This window comes from Saccopteryx leptura, unplaced genomic scaffold, assembly GCF_036850995.1.
Source record: "Saccopteryx leptura isolate mSacLep1 unplaced genomic scaffold, mSacLep1_pri_phased_curated manual_scaffold_17, whole genome shotgun sequence".
Classification (NCBI taxonomy): Eukaryota; Metazoa; Chordata; class Mammalia; order Chiroptera; family Emballonuridae; genus Saccopteryx; species Saccopteryx leptura.
Window position 1 is genome coordinate 2,684,814 of NW_027095699.1, and position 24,807 is coordinate 2,709,620.

Genomic DNA, 24,807 nt, shown 5'->3' on the forward strand with positions numbered 1-24,807 from the left:
GGCAGCAGGGCCAAATGATGAGCCTTCCTGACCAGCTCTAATGCAGTGGTTTTCAAAGTGTGCGCCCAGAAGATTTCCAGGTGCGACCTGTGGTATTCCAGAGAAATATGTGCCTGTTGGGGACCAAAAAACCAACAGAGATTTTGGAGTTTAGATTTTTGGGGGACAGAGGTGTGGGGAATTGGCTGTAAACTGATAGTCTGCCCAACCCCCCCCCTCACTTTCCTGATTAGGTTGCAAAAGGCTGTTAAGCTGTGGTGCTGGATTGTTTACACTACCCTGATGTTTCCCGCAAAGACTGGAGGCAAGTTTCTTCTATTCTTTGTTTGGTGTCAAGTTAAGATGATATGTATGAAAAAAAAGGATGATATGTATGGTGGGGGTTTTTTGCACTCAACACAAGAGTAAAAAGAGAGGGATTCTTCAATGTATTAATGAGGAAATGAGAGTTTTCCTTTCAAATAGATGCCCAAACATTGAAGAAATTGCTAGGACACATCAGGCTCATGTTTCTCATAAACACAAGAATGAAAAAACTTAACACACTTAGGCCTGGACCTGCCGAATTTACTAAATCTTACTAAGAATGTATCTATATATATATATATATATATATAAATAACTTTTTTCATCTTTTTTTTATTTTTTCACCTCTCCTTTTTATGAATTCTAAAAATCATAACTCAAAAAATGTAACAAAATATTTTTAATGTCAGAATAAATTTAATTTTGTTGTATTTATTTTGTTTAATTACCATAAAAAGCACACTTGGACTTTATATTTTTTTCTTTAATATTTGACTTAATTATTATAACATATTTCTCAGAAATTTGTATATAGTACACCTACAATTATTTGTAGGATTTTAAATGTGCCCCGACTTCAAGAAGTTTGAAAATCCCTGCTCTAATATTTCTTCTTCTGGCTCCAATGTCCCCTTCCAAATCCAGGTCCACGGAGGCCTCCCACAAGCAAATGCACATAAGGCACATTTACACAAGGTACATTTGCACAAGGCACATTCACACAAGGCATGGACTTGCTTTTTAAATTCATTATTTTTTTAAGCCCAGTACTAGAGAAACATACTTAAATGCTTGTTTTGATTGACTTGTTTTGTGCCTCTGTTTCCTTCTCTATTAAATGGTGGCAATGTATTGCATGTTCCTGGTCCATTACAAAGACAAAAAATTCTAAGTTAGGTAGTAAATTGCTTGCTCACTACCCAAGAGTTCAAATAAGGCCTTAAATGAGTGGAGTGCTGTTACTTAAATTTATGGCACATATTATCTAAGAATTGTGTTGGAGAAATTTGCATACATTATGCAGTTTGGTATTTGTTAGCATTTCTCTTTTATAAAAGCATTTATGAAGACATTGGGGTACATCACTAAGGTGAAAAATGTTTTTCTTTTTTGGGGGAAAAGCAATTGCACTGGGGTGAGTTGAAGGTCCTAATGATGGCACTTTATACGTGCTTACTGCTTTGCTGTTCTAAAACACTTTGCTGTTGTAAAGTGCTCTCCAGGTGCCATTTTCTCAATTAAATGAGGTAGGCTGGTTGTATGTTGTATTTGCCTGCTTTCACAGGTCAAGAAACTGGGACTTGAACTGGTTAGTGACTTGCCTAAGCCCACAGTGGCCTGAGGTGGTAAACTGGGAGATTAGACCCAGCTATTTCCACTCTAGGTTTTGCCTCCTAATGCACGTGGCTTCTCATCAACCTATTATTGCCTAGCCCCAGGGGAGTAGGAAAGAGAGAGCACCACCTACTGGGAGTGCTGTACCAGTGTTTCTTCAGAACTGTGCTGGTAGCATCACAGACACATTTTTTGGGAGTCATAATTTTTCAGAAAAGAGTAAGAATAAGTTTCTTCTGTTGCTGAAAAGAGGTGGGAACATCATAGACTTTTGCCATAGGGCATAATTATATAATTACTAATAGAAAAAACCATCATGTCACCATTTTAACATTACACTAGAGACAAACCTAATGCTTGCTAATTCTTTTGAGAAGCGATTTAGCATTTAGAAAAAAGTTCTTTCAATTTTATTTTTTGACATTTTCTTTCCATGAAATCTCCTTACAAGCCTGGGTGACTTTGCAGAACTGGCCTTGGCTTTGCAGAACTCTGGTCATGTGTTCAGCTGGGAGGTGGAGGGTTGGGGAGGCAGACTAGATCCTGCTTAGACATAGTTTATGACAAATGTGCATCTCATCCTTGTATGTTCAGAAGCCAAGGGTGGCAGCTCCTTAGAGGGAAACTATTTTCAAGGTCACTTTGACCAGAGGGATTTTGACAACTGTCAAATGTTCTGGAGGATGCTGTCATGCTGGCTGCCTCTCTGGAGATGAATATTCCATGGCCTACACTCTTTCCTCCTATGAGTTTTGAGGAAAACTGGAGACCTAGGAAGCCTTTCAATATTAGGGTTCCCTGGGCCTCATGTGAATCCTAAAGCTAAGGTCAGAAAGGTCCTTAGTGAGCCTCAGCAAGCACCCATCAGCCTGTGACAACATCCTGAGGGATCATTTTATGGGATCAACTCCCCATCAGGGTGCTGCATCCACAAGAGAACCCTAATGTTGTAGCCAGGTTCTCCCCTCTGTGAAGACTGAGGCTCTGTCAATGGCTGAAACTTGGTCAAAAATACTGCTCAAAAAATTAGGGGATATTTCAAAATAAATATGAAGCAATAAAAAAAGAACCATTTTTTATTAAACAAGAACATCAGAAAAGTAAACAAGTCAAAGAAAGTTGTTTGATTATGCAAATGAGATGGAAAACTAACTTTAATTTCATTGATGAAAATGCACTATACAAAAGGCTGAAAGTACTAGAGTATCTGCACATTCCCTGATCTTGAAAGTGCATTTTGAAATATCCCCTAATTTTTGTGAGTAGTGTACAAACAAATCTTGACTTAGGTGAGGAAATCTGTGCTCCATAAGCTGATGGCAGTAGGGAGGACACTTGGGTCTACAAGCATCTCCACCCCAAACAGGGAAAGGCTTTTCCTTCATAGGGAGGGAGAAGCGGGGCTAGCAGAAACTTTTTGAGGAGAAAAGTGGCAAGTGAGTGAGGGTGGACAGACAGCAGGATGGGTGGTTTGATGGGAAATGTTTCTTTCTCGAGTCGGCCCATCCCTAGCATGAGCTGGTAAGGAAGAGTTCTTTATTTTGGTGCTTTCTCAGGCTTGGGGGAGTCAAGGTTCAGGGCCCATAGGGAGGAGAGAAGCTTGACTAAAGTCTGGTCAGGCTAAGTCTGGGTAATTAAGGGATATATGTGATCACGCAGTCAACTTCAAGCTCTTTGGACAGGTGTGTTTGGAAGGTGAACTCAGCAGTCATTCCTGGAGGTGAGCCCCAGAACTCACTGCACCCTGGTGGCTTCTCAGGAACACTCCATGATTCCACCCTTGGTAAGCTGTATTTTAACCAGCTTCTCTGATTTTGATGCATCCCAGGTGGGAACAAATTGTGTCAGGAGCAGCTAAATTTAATCATGAAGGCCTGGTTTAGAGCAATGGCTTTGCTACTCATTAGCTGGATAAATCATTGAATTACATTTAGCTTCAGTCTCCTTACCTATAAAATGAGAATACAGTGGTCCCTGATCTATCATGGGGGTTAGGTTCCAGAACCTTCACAATAGACAAAAATCTGTGAAGTAGCAACTTTATATTTATTTTATTATTTATATATATTTTAAGGCTTTATAAACCCTCCCCACCCTCTTATAAACCTTTCCACACTCTTATAAATACTTCCTATGCTCTTAAACACTTTCTACACTCTTAAACCTGTGTAATTTTAACAACATATAAAATTCTATATGGGTACTTACCACATTGAATATACTACAACTTGAATGATGAAGATGATGAATTATCTGTGCAGTACTGATGATGAAGGTGATGATGATGAGATGAATGTAAAGAGGATGAATTATCTGTGCAGTACTGATGATGATGAAGGTGATGATGAGATGAATGTAAAGATGATGAATTATCTGTGCAGTACTGATGATGATGAAGGTGATGATGAGATGAATGTACTGCACAGCCACGAAGAGCATTACAGCTCTTCTGAAGGTGCCACTTCATCAGGCACTTCTTCAGGTGATGTGATATCTTCGCCCTTGTCCATAACTTCTGTTTTTGCTAAAGGTGTAGGTGTAACTGGTGTCTTCTTCCAAGTGAAAAACATAGTTATGGGCAGTTGCTGTTTTTTCTTCCAGATGAGAAGGTTTTTATAAACTGATATGCCACCCTCAATTGTATTTGAGAATTGCAATGAATGGAGCATCTGGAGGTCCCATTCTTGAGCCACTCGCTGAAGTTCTTTGGCCATTCTGACGATGGTTGTGAAGCAATTGAGTGTTAGGCCAACCTCCTCTTCTTCTTAAACCCTTAGTTCCTCTGTTCCCTCTTATTTGCTTGCTGACTTCATCATCTCTGTCAGGTCTTCATCCATCAACTGTTGTGAGTGGGCATCGATCAGGTCATTAACATCATCAGGAGTTATATCATTGAAGCCATCTCCTCCCAGTAGTTTTACCAGCTTCACAGTCTTATCCACCAGAGTGATGGACTTCTTCAGGAGATAATCCCTTATAATCATGGACCACTTCTGGCCACTGATTTTTCCAGCTGGCATTTAAAGTTTCATTCTTTATCTCCTTTATGGCCTTCTGAATTTTTAGGAGACATGATGCAATGATATAGTCATGCCAGTATGCCTTTACGGAGAAGTCTTCATCCTAGTCCATAACTTCAATGAGGTTTTTTACAGGGTGTTTCACATATAGAGAGCCTTAAACATGTGAAAAATGCTTTGATTTGTGGGCTGAATCAGCGATGTGGTGTTCAGTGGCAGGAACTCTATCTGCATGCCATCATATGACAGATTGACAGTGTGGCCTCCAGCATTGTCCATGATCAGAAGCACTTTGAATTTGAGGCCCTTCTCTGCCAGATAAAGCTTGACCTCCAGGATAAAGCACTGGTGAAACCAATCTGACGTGATGAGTTTCATGATCCAGGCCTTGGGGTTGTGCACCAGTACACAGGCAACACATTCTTATTCTTGTTTTTTAGGGCCCTTGGGTTTTTTGACTTATGAATAAGCCCTGGCTTTATCATAAAGACTGCAGCATTTCCCACATAATCAAAGTTACACAATCTTTTTAGACCTTAAATCCAGGAGCTTTGGCTCTGTTTTTCATAATTAAAGTGCAAGATGGCATTTACTTTCAGAATAAGCCTGTCTCATACATATTAAAAACTTGTCCAGTATTATAGCCCCCTTCCTCGATGATGATTTTGAATGTGTTGTTCACGTACTCCTTGGCTCTGGCTTTGTCTGTAGAGGCAGCTTCTCCATGCAGAGAAATGCTCCTAAGTCCAAAGTGTTTCTGAAACTTGTCAAACCAGCCCTTGCTGGCATTGAATGGGGTTGGTCTGTTGAGAGAGGCACTTGATGGTTCCGCTTCTGTGTCATCCTCGTTGTCCTCCTCACTGTTGCTAATGTCACCACTTTCAGCAAAAGTTTCATAAAGCTTCTTGGCCTTTGTGTGGATGGTGTTGGTATCCAGCAAGATAGACTTCTTTCTGTAGTCACTGATCCACAGGGCCAATGCAGACTCCATCCTCACAGTGGCCTTATTGTGGGAAGTCACCACCCTCTTCCCAGTCTTGTTTAAAAACGCTGCTGCCATTGTCCTTATATTCTTTTCATCCTTCTTTATTTAGCAAATCAAAGATTCATTGATCCTGTAATGGTGGTCTACAGTTGTGTAGCTTCTCCTTTCTTTTAGCGTGTCGAGTTGTTCCACCTTTTCTGCAATGGTAAGCAGCTGGCACTTGGGTTCAGTGCCAGAAGCCTTAAAAGGTGCAGAACATTTGGGTGACATTGTAGGGCTTGAAATAAATTCAAATTTTTATGAAAATTTCACAAAAACACAACACCAAAGAGCAACACTATGTGCAGCAATCAGACGTCCATGTGAAATGGACAAGGCGAGATGCTGAACACATGCTATATACAGGAGAAGGAGGAGACTGATGCTCTGGTTGCTGAGCCAATGAGTGCCCAGGATACAGAACACAGTGCTCTGGTTGGTCGCCTCCCATACATCAGCCAATAGTGTGATATGTACGATCTCATGTGGGCAAACTAGCTCAAGTGGAAGTGTCCGTAGCTGCATTTTCCATACGTGCCAGTCTTTGTCTACTCATCTACTGTATGCTATGTATCTTATTTCAATTTAATATTCTTTTAATATGTTTCAATTAATGTTTTTATATTGTTTTTAATTTTTTAGGCTAGAAAATGCTTATTTTACTGCAAAAATAATTAAAATAATAAATATATAAAAACACCTATGTTCTGCAAAATCCCACGATACAGTGAAAAATTTGTGATACAAAATTAGATATATACAATTTAAAAATCCACAATACAGTGAGACCATGAAAAGTGAACTGCAGTATGGCAAGGGATGACTGTACTACCTATTTCAAGTAGTGATTGTCAGGATTATAAACATGAAGTTTGCTTTCCCATTTCCTATTGGAAACTGTAGTTAAGTTACTACCAGAGGGTATAACCCTCCATCAGTTGCTGATTTTTATGGTTGGGTTTTTGTTTGCTTCTGCATTTTATTTCCCATCCTTCACAGCCTGCAGGCCCAGGACCATTGCCTCCAACTGTGAACAGCTATCCACTGCATCCAAAATGCTGCAGGAAAATCATTTTTTAAGTGTGAGATAATAGGGGGAAAGATTGGGATCTGAACTGGATGGCTTCTGGAAGTGTGATTCTAGGGTGGATCCATGATTAGAATCTGTCTTCTAGTACCCTGTCTGGTGTCCTAGAAACTCTATTTTTTTGTGTTGGATTATAAGTCTAAGGCTTGCCTGGATAGAACTATGTACTCAGTACCACAATTTCTCGTGGACCCAGAATGGGCTGGGTCTGTAACCTGCACTGTGGGATGATAGAACTAATGCCCTTTAGGATAGTAGTTGTGTTTAGTTTTCACATTGCTTTCTGTTCTTAGGTAGTGACATTTTTTCATAATGGGGAAGGAAAATAGGCCTAATGTGATGGCAGTGTCTTTGTTGATTGGGGGTCTGACCACAGCACTTTATACCACTGATGTTTACCTGCAGGCCAGCCTTTCTCCAAGACTCCTTCAACTCATGTCCTTCTATATGCAGTGGGAATATAACACTCAAAGTCATGGGAATAAATTTTTTCCTAACCTTCACAGTGTGTGTGTGTGTCTGGTATGTATCCTTCTCTCTGTTCCTTCTCTCTGTTCCATTCTTCTCCCTTCTCCTCCTTTCCCCTTTTTTCTTTGGTGCCAGCTCTGTGCTAGCTAGACAGACATTATTGGCTGCTAGACTGTAAAGATGAAGGAAACATAATCCCTACTCTCCAGGAGCTTGAAGTCTAGGCAGTTTTGAGTAGATTTTGAAGTGTGAAACCAATTTCTGTGGCCTCACCGGCCAAGAAAATTAGGCCCAGGTGAAAAGAAGGTAGTTAAGAAGGAATAAATATCTTCACATGTAGGATATAGAGCTGTCTAATAAGAGTCAAAGGACCCGAGTCCTCCCATTTAGTAAATGAGTGACTTGTAATTACACATTTAAAACTTCTGTGTCTGAGGAAATAATCCTGTGAGATGAGTTGGGAGGATGTTATTAGAGGGTCAAATGAGGCATTCTATGCACATTGAAGGTTGTAAGGTACTTGATAGGAATCAAGTATTTTTATTAATAATGAGAACATAATATAAAATAGCAGCAGTATTTATAATAGCCAAAAGGTAGAACCAGCCCAAAAGGCCAACTGATAATGGCTAAACAAAATGTAGTATATCCATAAATGGAATACTATTCAGCCATGAAACTGAAGTATGGGCTACAATGTGGATGCACTTAAAAAAATGTTATGCTAAATAAAACACATCAGAGATAGAGGGTCAGATATTGTATGATTCTATTAATATGAAACTTGGTGAATAGGTAAATGTTTAGAGGCAAACTAGTGGTTGCTCGGGGCTTGGAGGGAGAAATGGGGATGACTACTTAATGGGTATAGGGTTTGCTTTTCCAGTGTTGAAAATGTCTTGGCACTAGACAGAAGTGGTGATTGCACAACTTTGTGAATGTTCTAAATGCCACTGAATTATATATTTTAAATAGCTAATGATTCTTTTAATTGAAGTAAAATTTGTATAAAATAAAAATTAAAATAGAAGGAGAGAAAGATGGCACTATTATTGTTTGCTCTTTAGGATCCTGAACTTCCCATGACAAACATATCATTAGCATTGCTCTTAGGAAAGATACCAGTAAATTTTGGGAGTTTCCCTGTCTTTGTGAGAATCAGGTTTCATTAGTGTGGCTGATGTTACAGTTGGAGGAACAGAAATGTCCTTTGCCTTGTACTCCTGGACACAGTTTTTACTTAAAGACTTCCTTTTAAAAGGTCTAGAAAACCCATTTTTGTTAACAAAGTTATTATTTTAGCAGCTTGGGATTTAATCTGACATCAAGATTTTTACTTTGACACTTGAGCATTTATTCCCCCCTGAGTTGTTTACTAACTGAATTATTACTTGCCAAGGTGAAAATAGCCTCCTTAATTTTATGTCCCAATGTGATGCTAGTATCACTATTTCATTACTCTGCTTTGTAGATCAGGAAGTCTCCCTAGAGCAAATATAATTTAGTGGACTCAACCCAAGACTTTGCTAAGATAAAAAATTGGCCTAATGGGCTGCTCAATAAAGACTCATTATCTCTGAATATATCAATATGTACATGTTCCCAGAATCCTCTGGGGTCTAAATTGTTCATCTGCAATCCAGATACCTATTAGGGAAACCCATTTCCCCACTGAATCCCTTTAATCAAATCTTATTTTTTAATACTTTGGAAGGAACATATCTAGCCATTGTACATATGGTTTATTTTCTGCTCTCCATGTAGTTGATTATGTTTTGCTGGCATTCTTTTTCTCTTGAAATTCTTTTTTAAAATTCTTAATTTCTGTTCTCTTGCTTATTTATTTATTTTTGGACTAACAAAAGTATTTAGTATATACAGGAGTCATGGTTAGTGGTAGAACTCAGGGATAGCATGAACCCTATCACTGAGGCTTCTAGTTACCTCCTAAGAAGTAGACATGGTGAAGTGACTTGTTCTGTGTAACTTGACTAAATCCCAGAGGCTCACATGACTCAGTATTGCATTATGTCAATACTGCATCAAGGCAAGAGCAGTCTAACTTCAGAAGACTTGAAGAATAATCTTTGCTTACATTTTTTCTTTTTTAAGATTTTATTTATTCACTTTAGAGAGGAGAGAGAGAGAGAGAAAGGGAGGAGGGGCAGGAAACATGAACTCCCATATGTGCCTTGACCAGGGAAACCAGGGCTTTGAACCAGCGACCTCAGAACTCCAGGTCGATGCTCCATCCACTGCGCCACCACAGGTCAGGCAGTTTAGTATTTTATGCAGCAGTCAGTCTTCCGTCATGGTTTTCAGTTCATGGCAGCTGCTGAAAATTGCTTCCCTCTTTTCTTGGTAATCGTTGCTGCATGGTCTCCAGTCCTTTTGTCTGGCTTCTCCTCCACTGTGACCTCACACCCCTGTCCCTATTAAGCCCCTAGAAAGACCTCCCCTGGAAAGTTGAAAGAGTGTGTCTTTACCAGTTCCCCCATACCATGGTGCAGACCTGTCCCCCCAACCCTGTCCCCAGGCTGTCTGCCCAGGTGATTAGAAGTAGCTCTGCCTTCACCTCTCCCCCAAAATGCACGTTTACATTTGGGACTGGAAACCACATGTGGGAAGGGAAGAGGGTAGGGCCCTTGTTTCTCCTTTACCCACTTGTTGACATAGCAGGTAAAGATTGTTTGGGGGGAATAGTGGGGATGCCAAGAAGAACTGTAGTAGAAGCCTGGACTCATGGAAGGTGGTGCAGCATATAGAGGTCAAGAGCTAAGGTTCCAGAGTCAGTTGATTGAATTTGTTCTCTATTTATCAGCTGTGTGACCTTTCCAAAGATTCACATCTTTAGGCACCAGATTTCTCTTTGGAATAGGTCTAATAAGAGGATGTCTCTTGTAAGGGCACCTCAGCTGTCACAGAGCAGAGGGTCCTGTCTCTTAATTGCTTGCTCCTGAGTCTCCACGGAGCCTTGCTCTCTGGAAAATGCTTCAAGGGTTCCCTTCCTTGGGAGCTAGGGGCCTGGAGAGCTAGATATCACCTATTTTGATGGGCTGCAAAGAGGCCAATCACCCAAGGAGTTTCCATTCTTTTCTGCTTCCCTGTTCAGGCCTGATGGGAGTGGGTTTATTATTCCCGACCCCTAGAAATAACAGGTGGGCTGCAGTGTAAGTGGTCTGCCATTTGCCTTATTAGTAATTTTATAACATCTCCATGTTTATTCTATTTCTCCTTAGTGCTTATGTAGATTATTAAAAATTATATCACTGGGCCCTGGCCGGTTGGCTCAGTGGTAGAGTGTCGGCCTGGTGTGTAGAAGTCCCGGGTTTGATTCCCGGCCAGGGCACACAGGAGAAGCACCCATCTGCTTCTCCACCCCTCCCCCTCTCCTTCCTCTCTGTCTCTCTCTTCCCCTCCCGCAGCGAGGCTCCATTGGAGCAAAGATGGCCCTGGCACTGGGGATGGCTCCTTGGCCTCTGCCCCAGGCACTGGAGTGGCTCTGGTCGCCGCAGAGTGATGCCCCAGAGGGGCAGAGCATCGCCCCCTGGTGGGCAGGGCGATGCCCCCTGGTGGGCGTGCTGGGTGGATCCCGGTCAGGCGCATGCGGGAGTCTGTCTATCTCTCCCCATTTCTAGCTTCAGAAAAATACAAAAAAAAATTATATCACTGGTATCCTTGAAGAAGCAGAGAAATAATGCATAAAGCATTGTTTTGCAGCCAGTTTAGGAGGGTGACAATCTCAAGGAATAGAGAACACAGTGGTGGCAGTGGAGAGAAAAGGGCAGCGTGCTGAGGTATTGGAACCTGCTCCAGAAAAAGAGAAATTTTAGATGCCAGACTGAGCGTGAGAGGGAGAAGGACCCCAGATGACAAGTGTGGCCAAGCTGTAGAACTTTCAGAGTGCAGAGCAATATGAATGCAGGGCCTTATTTTTAAAAAGAATTTCATAATGGTGACAATAGCACATGAATCTGTGCTTGGGGCCCTTGTAGCACAGGGGGTTCTGTGTGACTGCATCTATAGAGCTGGTCTGAAGGTGGCTAAGGTGACTCTTCCTGTGTTCTCTCTGTGGTTCTTAACAAACTCCATTTATGGTAGCAGGTTCTGTCTCTAAGCTCCATGAGGATGGCACAAGCAGGGATGTGCTGGTAAGAAAGCTACTGGTGTGGAGGGAGGAAGGGAGTCGTATGTCGGTTACGGGACCTTGCCACCATCCCGCCACTTGAGCTCTGGCAGTAGTGAGGTGGTGGTCCTGTGACATAGAGTAAGCCTTGTTTGATCTCCCAGGACTTGAGTTTACCTTCAGTTTCAGCAAACGCTTTTTTTTTTTTAAGCAAGAGAGAGACAGAGGGACAGGCAGGGACAGACAGACAGTAAGGGAGATGAAAAGCATCAACTCATGGTTGCGGCACCTTAGTTGTTCATTGATTGCTTTCTCATATGTGCTTTGACCAGGGGGCTACAGCAGACCAAGTGACCCCTTGCTCAAGCTAACAACCTTATACTCAAGCCAGTGACCTTTTGGGTTCAAGCCAGTGACCATGGGATCATGTCTATGATTGTGTGCTCAACCCGGCGACCTTAGGGTTTTGAACCTGAGTCCTCAGCATCCCAGGTGGATATTCTATTCACTGAATCACCCCCTGGTCAGGCCCAGCAAACATTTTAATCAGAAGTTCTGTAAAAGGATACTGACTTCTAAGGCTGAAGTGAAGATAAAAAATCCAGAAAGAATAAAAATGCATCTTTATTTTATTTATTCATTTTTTAGAGAGGAGAGGGAGAGACAGAGAGGAGAGACAGAGAGAGAGAAGGGGGGAGGAGCTGGAAGCATCAACTGCCATATGTGCCTTGACCAGGCAAGCCCAGGGTTTCGAACTGGCGACCTCAGCATTTCCAGGTCGACACTTTATCCACTGCGCCACCACAGGTCAGGCTGTTTTTTTGAAAGCAGAAAGGTAAAATTCAGGTGGCAGAAAGAAAGACAGGGTTGATAATCAGGATTTGATTCTCAATGGAACATTTGTAAATATCGTAAAAGCAGATGTCTTCCAGAGAGACAAGCTGTTGTTGAATGATGGGATGTTAGTGCTGTCTGGTTAACAAGATTTAATCTGAGAAAGTTTATTTTCCTGATGACCACTGAAGAAAATGCTGTTGTTCTGGCTTCATTAACCCAGTAGTGTGCTGTCTGAAAAATAATTTACTTTTTTTTTCTAGAGGTTATTTCATCTATTTTAGAAAAAAAAGAATATTAGACATTTATATTCTTATAATCCCAATGCAGCTGGGTTTAACAAAGTGAATATCTAATGCAAGGATTCTTCAAGTTACTGGGAAAGAAGGTTTTCTGGGTTTAGCTATCTCAACACATGAGTTTCCATTAAGTCTGATTTTGTTTTTCTGTTTTGGATTTTTGCCTGTGAAGCCCTTAAATCTGCTGAGCACAGTGATGAACAAAAATTATCTTGAATGCTGGCTGTTAAGGGATCATGCAACTTAGTTTTCTTTTGAGTGTACATTTGTTGGAATATGCAATTCACCTTGTCCTCTAACATTTCCTAAAATAACTCTGAAGAACGCAGCTAATGCAATTACTGTTAATTTGAGTGCTCCACTGGTGACCCATCTGCCTACTTGAAGATGGTGATGGGAAATCAGATTTTTAAATATTGGTTAATGGAAACTTTTTCATACTAAGAAAACATGCACTCAGAATGTCTCATGGGAGGCATCGCAGCAGAGCACCCGAGGAGGCTGTGAGGCTCAGCCTTCTCACCCAGGATGGCTCCCGCCTGCTGGTATCCTCGCTGCCTCTGCTCCTGAGTCACCTGGAACAAGGACTGATCCATTTCCCTGCATGGACTGAGTGGCCCAGGGCCTCCTCTGCAGACCAGGCTGCTGCCTTCAGCTGGGATGATGAGGTTCGAAGCCTTCTACTGCAGATTCCAACCATCCTTTCTTAATGACTTTAGTGATTCTTCTCAAAATAAAGCAGAGAAACCCGACCAAAGATTAACATTTATGAAAAGTACGGGCAGTAGCTAAGTGTAGAAACGTGGTTGTTTATCTTTGTTAGTTATAGCCTGCACATCAGCAGAGGGAGGGAGAGCCTTGCCACACTGGGGGGTGGGGGTCTAAGCCTCCACGTGCTTTCTAAGTCACCGGCTCCTGAATGCTAGGTGAAGGGCAGCGCCACGCAGCTCCAGCAGAGCCACGTGGGAAGCTTTAAAAATTTCCTAGGTGCAGCTGTGGTGATACTAATGCATTAGGTCAGAGGTGAAACCCAGGACGCCATCTACATTTTTATTTTAATTTTTTAAATGTTTATTTTAGTGAGAGAGGAAGGGTGAGAGAGACAGGAATATTGATCTGTTCCTGTATGTGCCCTGACCGGGGATTGAACCAGCAACCTCTGAGCTTCAAGACAACCCTCCAATCGACTGAGCTCTCCCACCAGGGCACCATCTGCATTTTAAAGGGCTCCTGTGCTAAGTCTGACACACAAACCAAGTTTAGGAACTGCTAGAAAGACTTTTGAGGCATATGTCATGTTAAAATAGAATTGACTTTTTAAAGTGAAAGTACATTTTTATTATGAAATGTTACATTCTCATGTAAAGACTTCAAAAAAAATCTAGAAAACCATAAATATGAAACTAAATATCATTGAAAGTTTTTTTTTATACTCAGAGGTAACTACTGTAAAGATTTTGGAGAAATTGTTTTTCAAAGAACTTGACATGAAAATATATGTGGGTATAACTTGAAATACATGTGTTTTTTTTAGATAATCATTTAAAAAGAAATATTTCAGATTATGACTGAAATGATAGAACTGAGTTTCTCCTCTGATGTAAAAGGATGCTTGCAGGTGGACAGGAGTAACTGTAACTGACTAGGTTAGAATAAAATTGGCTGAGGACAAGCCCAGTCATGGGCACTGCCAGGAGGCCTTCTGGTGATTGTGGGTGATACTGAAGGGCAAAGAAAGAACATAGAGGAAGCATCAGAAATACAGAGAGATTAAATGTTTAGAGCAATACTGCCTTCTGTCTGATGGTCTGAGCAAGTACTTCCCAGGGTCACTATGAGCCTGGAGTTCAGGCAACATGTTCTAATGAGAAACAGAAATGAGCGCTTTCCATATTGAAGGAGGAGGCTCCATTTTCCTGGACCACGGGAAGGTGCTGGGAGACCATGAGAGAATCTGCCTATTAGTATCAATGGACCAGCTTCATTAGGCCTCACCAAGAGGCAGCGATAAACTGAATGTGTCTGTTGTCCAGGAAAATGGATTTTGTAGAGGATGCAAGAATTGTAGATGCAGAATGTGTGCATCAGAGGCAAAATGCACTCATTTTAAATAAACAGGGCTTTTTGGTGTTTGGCCCATTTCCTAGCTGGCTTTGGCATTTTTCCTTTTACAGTAATGAAGGTAGGACTTAACAAGGTAGAACTACGGTAGTTGAAATCTTGAATTGTGTGGCAGAAATGTTTTCTTTGCTTTATTTAACATCTATAAGATATGTTATGGAAAGGGTAAGGTGATTGGAATTAATCTCAGCCCCATATAAAGGAGGTTGTAGATCAAAGAAGGTAGAACCCATGGATTGGGTTGACTGCTGCACTATCTTTAGGCTGTCCCCTGCCTCATTAAGAGTGCTGAGCATCCTGAAATAGGGAAGCAGGTTAACAACTGAGCTCCATGGGCAGTAATGCAGCTCTAAATGTTGCTCTTACCATTACGATTTTTGTTGTCCTCACAACTCTCTTTGTTTGGGGTTCAGTAGTTGGCTATTGAGCTGAGCAATTTACATATATTGTCCAAGTCCTCCTAAGAATTCAATGAGGATGGTCTTATTACATTATAAATGAGAAACTCAGGATTAGTGAGGTTAATTTAACTTAGTGTTATTATGAGTCGGGGGCGCAGAGAGAGAGATCAGCAGACAAAATCATCAAGGACTAACTAGTAAAGGACCACTGCTTGCTCAGGCAAATGGCCCCGAGTTCACGCTATGTCGTTATTTTATTCACAAGACTTTGAAAAGCTTATTTACTGAAAAAATTGGCATAACAGCAAGTGTAACTTTTACTTAAAGATAAATGAAGTGCACCTGCAAGATAGCTTAGTAACAACATAATATCAGAAGGCATTAATTGCTATTGCTTCTATGGATCCCATAACATTCCTCTCCTTATCTTAAGGGATAACCTTGGAAAGTACAGAAATCTTATGAGAATGTTTTACTGAGAAAAAGCCCAGAAACTGCCTTCAGTCACATATAAGCTATTAATATGTCACTTATATAATGCATTATTAAAGATTGAGGATATTTTTAACAATTTTTTTCTAAAGGTTGATTTACATAATGTTGATACAGTGTCTGACTATTCAACATTGCTTATTTAAGTAATATAAACTTAGTAAGAATAGTTAGTTATGCTTATTGTTATAGACACAACAGCTAGCATTGCTAGAAACAGAGTCAATGATGTTTTTTGAAGTCTTAATCTTAATTAAAACATTTTTTGCCTCCTGGGTAAGTTTATTTAATTGTCAAATTTTCCTTGTTTCTATTTCCAACTTATGCCAAGGCTTCAATTTTCTGGAAGATATCTACTAGTCCCATATTTGTGGAAATAAGAGCAAATACTCACCCCTACATTTTGTCTACATTGCTGTTGTAAATTAGCAAATTGTCCATTTAAAAAGTTCATCTTGTGTAATATTAATAAGAGGGTTATCACTAGCATTTTGATTAGCTTGAATACAAGCTTTATTTTCCTAAGTTATAAATTGTAACTCTTTCACTTTTGAAAGAACAGTCCAAAGAGTAGACCTGTTTCAGTGACCCGCCTTCAAGTCAAAAAGAATTTTCTTGGCAAACATTCTTTTCTTATTGGCTGTGTTCCCATCCAAGGCCATGCAATGGGTTATTCCACTACATTTCCCCTGTTTTGTTTATGCTGAATGTTATGAAGCACCACAGAAAACACAGCCTTCTGTCATTTATTCCTATTTCTCTTGCTTTAATTGGTCAACAGACTACATATAAAAGAAAACATAGAATGAATATTATTATAAACAGTCTTACATTGGATCCTCAAAATCCTTTAATATATTCAATAGAATTTAATTGTGATAAATTATCCATTAATCCCTTCAATATAGGTTGACCTGTCAGAATTTCTAATTTTCGTTGAAAAGCTTCATGACTATGTCTTTGTATTTTAATGATTTCTTTAGTTACATTATAATAATTTAACAAATGTTTTTTTTAACATTTTCCTAATGGAAATAAGTACGATTTTAAGAAATAGAAGTAGCATAAAAAGTAGTTATATTCTAATTACATCTGAGATTAATTTGTCTTTGCAGGCTAACAATTTGATCTCTTAACATAATTATAGTCTGTTCTAAATTATTAATTTTAGTATTAGTGTTACTATTTATACATTATTGAGAAGTCCACAGTTGTTCATAATCTTCATGCCATTTTTGCAGAAAGTTCACAGTCTATAATTTGATGTAATGTAACTCCAGATACAGTAGCCATGGTGGTTACAGCTATAGTCCCATAATAATGGTGATGATCAGTCCAACTAGTCTCTTGGTTTGCTTCAAGGACTTAATAAGATGTTGTAACAGCATCATGAAAGGGGAACCTTGCCCCATCTGATGTATCTGTACTGGAATCTAGACTCCTGTTCAGGTTCTTAAAATGTAAAGACTTTGACTATTTTATTAAAAAGAATCAAAGAGTTAATACATGTATAAAAAGCACACTTATTGCAAGTTATTGAATAATTTTCAGCTGTCTATTTGGTTTCACCTATAACAAACATATAAAGCAATCTAACACAAGCAGATATGAAATGTGTTTCATTCTTCTTAAAGATTAACATAATATGATTGGAAGAATAATTTCTCCAGATTTTTCCTTTCTACACTGACATATGTTTAAGCACCATGGCTACTTTCCACAATTGATATTGTTTAAAACCAAATATTATATGAGGAGCTCAATGTGACATCCATCCTCTATGCTATATGATAGTATGATTACTTTGATCACCACCTGTACTTAAACCATTGTTCTTATGCCACCTTAAATCAGCACACTGACCTTTAACTTGAGCAGAGCTATGAGGGCTTTAATCTATAATGTTTTATGTACATATGTATTACTTTTAAATCTATATCCTTGTAACAAATGTTTTTTTCATCTCCTTTACTGTTATATTTGACAATAGAGAGCCAAGTTTCAGCTTCTATGTTTAAACAATGTGGCTCATGTCCTATACATATAGGTAATTCCTCAACTCCTGTTGTATGATTTTCTAATTTTACACCTTCTAATTTTTTATTTATTTATTCATTTTAGAGAGGAAAGGGAGAGGCAGAGAGGAGAGACAAAGAGAGAGAAGGGGGAGGAGCTGGAAGCATCAACTCCCATATGTGCCTTGACCAGGCAAGCCCAGGGTTTCAAACCGGCGACCTCAGCATTTCCAGGTCGACGCTTTATCCACTGTGCCACCACAGGTCAGGCCTAATTTTTCACCTTCTTTCGAAGGTGCTAAGGGAACTCTATCATTAAAAGGTCCTAGAAGCCAATTAGAGTCATTAACAAAAATAGAATAGGCACTATTTTCCTAATGAATAGCTCAACTTAATGGAGGATTAGGAACATATGCCTAATAACAAAAATTTTCAGCTCTACTTACCGGAATTGTTACCAAAGAAATCATTGCTAAAAACAGGTTAGCATTTTTTTTCTAGTAGCTTGTAGCATATTTTTACCACTTAAGATCAGCTTTTTAAGTTTAACCCAACTTGGTATTTTAGCCTTTTCAATACCAAGCAGCAGTACCTTTAAGATTCTTTTTTTTTTTTTAAATAAATTTTTATTTTAATGGGGTGACATCAATAAATCAGGGTACATACATTCAAAGAAAACATTTCCAGGTTATCTTGTCATTTAGTTCTGTTGCATACCCATCACCCGAAACGAGATCATCCTCCGCCACCCTCCATCCAGTTCTCTCTGTACCCCTCCCCCTCCCCCTCTCCCTCCTTCCCTCCCCCCACCTCCCCATAGCCACCACACTCCTGTCCATGCCTCTTAGTCTCGCTTTTATGTCCCACCAATGTATGGAATCCTGCAGTTCCTGTTTTTTTCTGATTCGCTTATTTCACCCCGCACAATGCTACCAAGACTCCACCATTCCTCTATAAGTGATCCAATGTCACCATTTCTCCTAGCTGAATAGTATACCATGGTGTATATGTGCCCCATCTTCTTCATCCAGTCCTCTATTTTTTTTACAGTGATTAAAAGCCTTTAAGCAAACTCTTGGCCAATACAGCAAGAATCCCTAAAAGAGTAGTGTCCTTAACATGTTCTGCAAGTCCAAGTTGGCCCCATCACCATGCCAAATCCCTGACAAATGCAACCCAACCACAGTTCAGTCTGTTAGGAGCTGTCACAGGGAGCAGGAGTCCAGGAAAGTTCCCCACAGGAAAAGTCCGCATGGCACTGGAATTGTTGTCACCATTCTATATTTTGCAGCTCATGTCCAAGTCCCAATGACCGCTGCTTCTAGCTGGTAATGATTCAGGTAGACTGGAAAAAGCCATTTGCAGCATGCATGGATATGAAGCTTCTGTTCTCCTCTGCCTGGAGAGTTGAGACCAGGTAGCTTTTTCCTGGAGCTCTGTGACTGTGGCCTGGTAAAGAGAACCTTGGGATACACTAAGCTGGGTGGCAAAGGTAAATTCATAATACAAGTTGGCTAAAGGAGGAAAGAGAGCTCTAAATTAGGAGTAGGTCCCAGCCTGAAATATGAGTGGGGCATTGAGGTAGGAGGGATAAAGGAAACACTATATACTAAGCAAAGCAGCAGAAAATAGGACTATCAACACCCACAACAGAGATCTTTGAGGGAAGAATAAAAAACCTGACTATTCAGGCAAAACATAGTTAAGAGGCCCTTGTGCGAATGAGATCAGTTTACCTGCTTCTTGGAAGAAATACCCTAGGCTCATCCACAGTGTTGTAGATGGGGCCGACGGCCCTGGGCACCTTCAGCCTTCAGTGGCAAACTTCAGCTTTCTGGGCAAGGTTAGATCATAGGTGGCTGGAGCAGGACTGGAAGAGACTGAACCCTCCCTTAGAGGAGCGAGGGGGAAGCCCACCTTCCAGTGTCCCTGTTTCCTCTCAGCAGAGGCATGTAAGCCTGGCAGGCTTTAGCTCAATGACCTTCCTTTCCACTATTGAAGCAGGACCCAGATGGCATCCTATGAGACCCCTTTGGGGCATTGTAGCCTTTAAGGGTGTATCCTAAAAGCTGGTAGTTCCCCTGATCTCTATTGGGCTTTTTCTGCCTCTAGGTATCTTAAAAGCCATTCTCAGAAGATCTCGCTGAGTGGTTTGAGGATCCCCATCTGCCTATATAAATCTTTTCCATATATCTGGAGCTGTTTGGAAAAAAGACAGAACAGTGTTATTAGCTAGATCTAATAAAGAGGGTAGTAGTTTGCAGGCGAAAAAGATTTGGTGTCTCCTGCTCATCAGCATTCAAAAGAAATGTAAATTTTTTTTTAAGTAAAAAGCATGATATAGTAGACCCGTCGGAGTCATTGGCCTGGTGTGCAGGATTCCCGGGTTCGATTCCTGGCCAGAGCACACAGGAGAAGTGCCCATCTACCTCTCCACTCCTCCCTCTCTCCTTCCTCTTCGTTTCTCTCCTCCCGCCCACAAGATTCTTCTTTTGAAATTCATTTCTTTCATCTCATCAATGGGCAGATATGGAAAGAATCTATTGTTCTTATTTATGTTGTTTGTTTAATTCTGTGAGCAAAACCTCACCGGATTCTGCAATGACACAAGCAAACCCTCTTCCCCAATGTTGCACTACACTAGGTACCTATTGATCCAACTCACTTTTATAATGCACAGGGTGATTAATCTTAGAACTGTTATTTTTTGTCCAATGTCTGTCTGCAGCAAATTATCTTCTCCTGTATTTAAGAAATTTAAAGTAAGTAAAGCTTTGTGTAACATAATTCTAGGGAATAATCGCCTTTCTTCTCCCCCCTTTTGTTTAAGTAACATATTTTTTATAGTGCAATTACTATGTTCAATATTCACTTGTTCTTGTGGATATATGGAATTCTAGTAGTATGTTTAATATTCTAAAATGCTAAGAATTGTTGAAATTTAGTAGATGTATAGGCAAGACTATTGTCAGTTTTAATTGCTTTAGAAATGCCTATAACATTAAAAGCTTCAATAAGATGTTGAATGACGCAATTAGCCTTTTCTCTAGGCAAAGGTTTGGCCTATCAAAAGGAAGAATAAATATTAATAAAACTGTACATAAGATAGTTTTTTAAAAGAAGAAATATGAGCAATATCTATTTGCTACAGGTTATTACTGTGTTGCCCTCTAGGATTCATTTCTCTCGGTAACGGAGGAGCATTTATAATACTATACTGCGGACAGTTTCTAACAATATTCTTAGCTTCTCACCAGGTTATTTTAAATTTTTGCATTAAATCTTTTTTATTTGTATGAGTCTTTGTATCAAACTTAGTAGCTGTTTTTATTGACCTAATGAGCAATTGATCAACTTCATTATCTGTAGTAGACATAGGTCCTGGTAAAGCTGTATAAGAATGAATGTGTTATATAGATAGGCAAATTTCATACCTACAATAAAAGTTGTAACTCTTGAAACAATTTGTGCAATCTAGAAGTATTATTTGAAATATAAAGAGTTTCTATAAGTTTAATTGTATGTTCTACATATTGTGAATCAGTAACAAAGTTAATAGGACAGGATGTTTGAATTTTGTCTTTTTTTTATAAATTTTTATTAATGTTAATGGGATGACATTAATAATTCAGGCTACATATATTCAAAGAAAACATGTCTAGGTTATCTTGTCATTAAATTATGTTGCATACCCCTCACCCAGAGTCAGATTGTCCTCCATCACCCTCTGTCTAGTTTTCTCTGTGCCCCTCCCCCTCCCCCTAACTCTCTCCCTCCCTCCCTCCTGCGTCCTCCCTCCCCCCACCCCTGGTAACCACCACTCTCTTGTCCATGTCTCTTAGTATCGTTTTTATGTTCCACCAATGTATGGAATCATGTAGTTGTTTTTTTCTGATTTACTTATTTCACTCCGTAAAATGTTATCAAGATCCCACCATTTTGCTGTAAATGATCTGATGTCATCATTTCTTATGGCTGAGTAGTATTCCATAGTGTATATGTGCCACATCTTCTTTATCCAGTCTTCTATTGAAGGGTTTTTTGGTTGTTTCCATGTCTTGGCCACTGTGAACAGTGCTGCAATGAACATGGGGCTACATGTGTCTTTATGTATCAATGATTCTGAGGTTTTGGGGTATATACCCAGTAGAGGGATTGCTGGGTCATAAGGTAGTTCTATTTGCAGTTTTTTGAGGAACCACCATACTTTCTTCCATAATGGTTGTACTACTTTACATTCCCACCAACAGTGTATGAGGGTTCCTTTTTCTCCACAGCCTCTCCAACATTTGCTATTACCCATCTTGTTGATAATAGCTAATCTAACAGCGGTGAGGTGGTATTAGGCCCTTATCTGAGCTGTTGTTTGAAAATATCATTTCCCATTTAGTTGGCTGTCTGTTTATTTTGATATCAGTTTCTCTTGCTGAGCAAAAACTTTTTATTCTGATGTAGGCCCATTCATTTATCTTTGCCTTCACTTCTCTTGCCATTGGAGTCAAGTTCATAAAATGTTCTTTAAAACCCAGATCCATGAGTTTAGTACCTATGTCTTCTTCTATGTACTTTGTTGTTTCAGATCTTATATTTAGGTCTTTGATCCATTTTGAATTAATTTTAGTACACGGGGACAGGCTGTAGTCGAGTTTCATTCTTTTGCATGTGGCTTTCCAGTTTTCCCAACACCATTTGTTGAAGAGGCTTTCTTTTCTCCATTTTGTGTTGTTGGCCCCTTTATCAAAGATTATTTGACCATATATATGTGGTTTTATTTCTGGGCTTTCTATTCTGTTCCATTGGTCTGAGTGTCTATTTTTCTGCCAATACCATACAGTTTTGATTATTGTGGCCATATAATATAGTTTAAAGTCAGGTATTGTAATGCCCCCAGCTTCATTCTTTTTCCTTAGGATTGCTTTGGCTTTTCGGGTTTTTTTATAGTTCCATATAAATCTTAGGATTTTTTGTTCCATTTCTTTAAAAAATGTCATAGGAATTTTGATGGGAATTGCATTAAATTTATATATTACTTTGGGTAATATGGCCATTTTAATTATATTTATTCTTCCTATCCAAGAACAAGGAATATTTTTCCATCTCATTGTATCTTTTTCTATTTCTCTTAGCAATGCCTTGTAGTTTTTGTTATATAGGTCCTTTACATTCTTTGTTATGTTTATTCCTAGGTATTTTATTTTTTTTGTTGCAATCGTGAAGGGGATTATTTTTTTGAGTTCGTTTTCTAATATTTCATTGTTGGCATATAAAAAGGCTATGGACTTTGTATGTTAATTTTGTATCCTGTGACCTTACTGTATTGGTTTATTGTTTCTAGTAATCTTTTTGTGGAGTCCTTTGGGTTTTCGATGTATAGGATCATATCATCAGCAAAAAATGATACCTTTACTTCTTCTTTTCCAATATGGATGCCTTTTATTTCTTTGTCTTGTCTGATTGCTCTAGCCAGAACTTCTAGCACCACGTTAAATAAGAGTGGAGAGAGTGAACAACCCTGTCGTGTTCCTGATTTAAGGTGAAAAGTCCTAAGTTTTACGCATTTAATATGATGTTGGCTGATGGTTTATCATATATGGCCTTTATCATGTTGAGATATTTTCCTTCTATACCCATTTTGTTGAGAGTCTTAAACATAAAATTGTGTTGTATTTTATCGAAAGTCTTTTCTGCGTCTATTGATAAGATCATGTGGTTTTTGTTCTTTGTTTTGTTAATATGGTGTTTTACGTTAACTTTTACGTATGTTGAACCATCCTTGAGATTCTGGGATGAATCCCACTTGATCATGATGTATTATTTTTTTTAATATGTTGTTGTATTCGATTTGCTAGTATTTTGTTTAGTATTTTAGCATCTGTATTCATTAGAGATATTGGTCTGTAGTTTTCTTTCTTTGTGCCATCCTTGCCTGGTTTTGGTATGAGGGTTATGTTGGCCTCATAAAATGTGTTTGGAAGTATTGCTTCTTCTTCAATTCTTTGGAAGACTTTGAGTAGAATAGGAACCAAATCTTCTTTGAATGTTTGATGGAATTCACTAGTATAACCGTCTGGGCCTGGACTTTTATTTTTGGGGAGGTTTTTAAAAGTTTTTTCTATTTCTTCCCTGCTAATTGGTCTGTTTAATCTTTCTGCTTCTTCATGACTCAGTTTAGGAAGGTTATATTGTTCTAGAAATTTATCCATTTCTTCTAGATTGTTGTATTTGGTGGCATATAGTTTTTCATAGTATTCTACAATAATTCTTTTTATATCTATGATGTCTGTGGTGATTTCTCCCTTTCATTTTGGATTTTATTTATTTGAGTTCTGTGTCTTTTTTTCTTGGTGAGTTTTGCCAAGTGTTTGTTGATTTTGTTGATCTTTTCAAAGTACCAGCTCCTTGTTTTATTGATTTTTTCTATAGTTTTTCTGTTCTCTATTTCGTTTATTTCTGCTCTGATTTTTATTATCTCCTTTCTTCGGCTGGTTTTGGGTTGTCTTTGTTCTTCTTTTTCTAGCTCCTTAAGGTGTGAAGTTAAGTGGTTTACTTCGGCTCTCTCTTCTTTGTTCATATAGGCCTGAAGTGATATGAACTTTTTTCTTTTTACTGCTTTTGCTGCATCCCAGAGATTCTGATATGTCGTATTTTCATTTTCATTTGTCTGTATATATCTTTTGATCTCTGCGCTTATTTCTTCTTTGACCCATTCATTTTTTAGAAGTATGTTGTTTAGTTTCCACAATTTTGTTGGTTTTTCCCCCTCTTTTTTACAGTTGAATTCTAGTTTCAAGGCTTTATGATCAGAAAATGTGCTTGGTACAATTTCAATTTTTCTAAATTTGCTGATATTGTCTTTGTGGCCCAACATATGGACAATTCTTGAGAATGTTCCATGTACACTAGAGAAAAATGTATACTCTGTCGCTTTGGGATGAAGTGTCCTGTAGATGTCTATCATATCCAGGTGTTCTAGTATTTCGTTTAAGGCCACTATATCTTTATTGATTCTCTGTTTGAATGACCGATCTAGAGCCGTCAGCGGTGTATTGAGGTCTCCAAGTATGATTGTATTTTTGTCAGTTTTTGTTTTAAGGTCAATAAGTAGCTGTCTTATATATTTTGGTGCACCTTGGTTTGGTGCATATATATTAAGGATTATTATGTCTTCTTGATTAAATGTCCCCTTAATCATTATGAAATGACCATTTTTGTCTCTGAGTACTTTTTCTGTCTTGTAGTCAGCATTATCAGATATGAGTATTGCTACACCTGCTTTTTT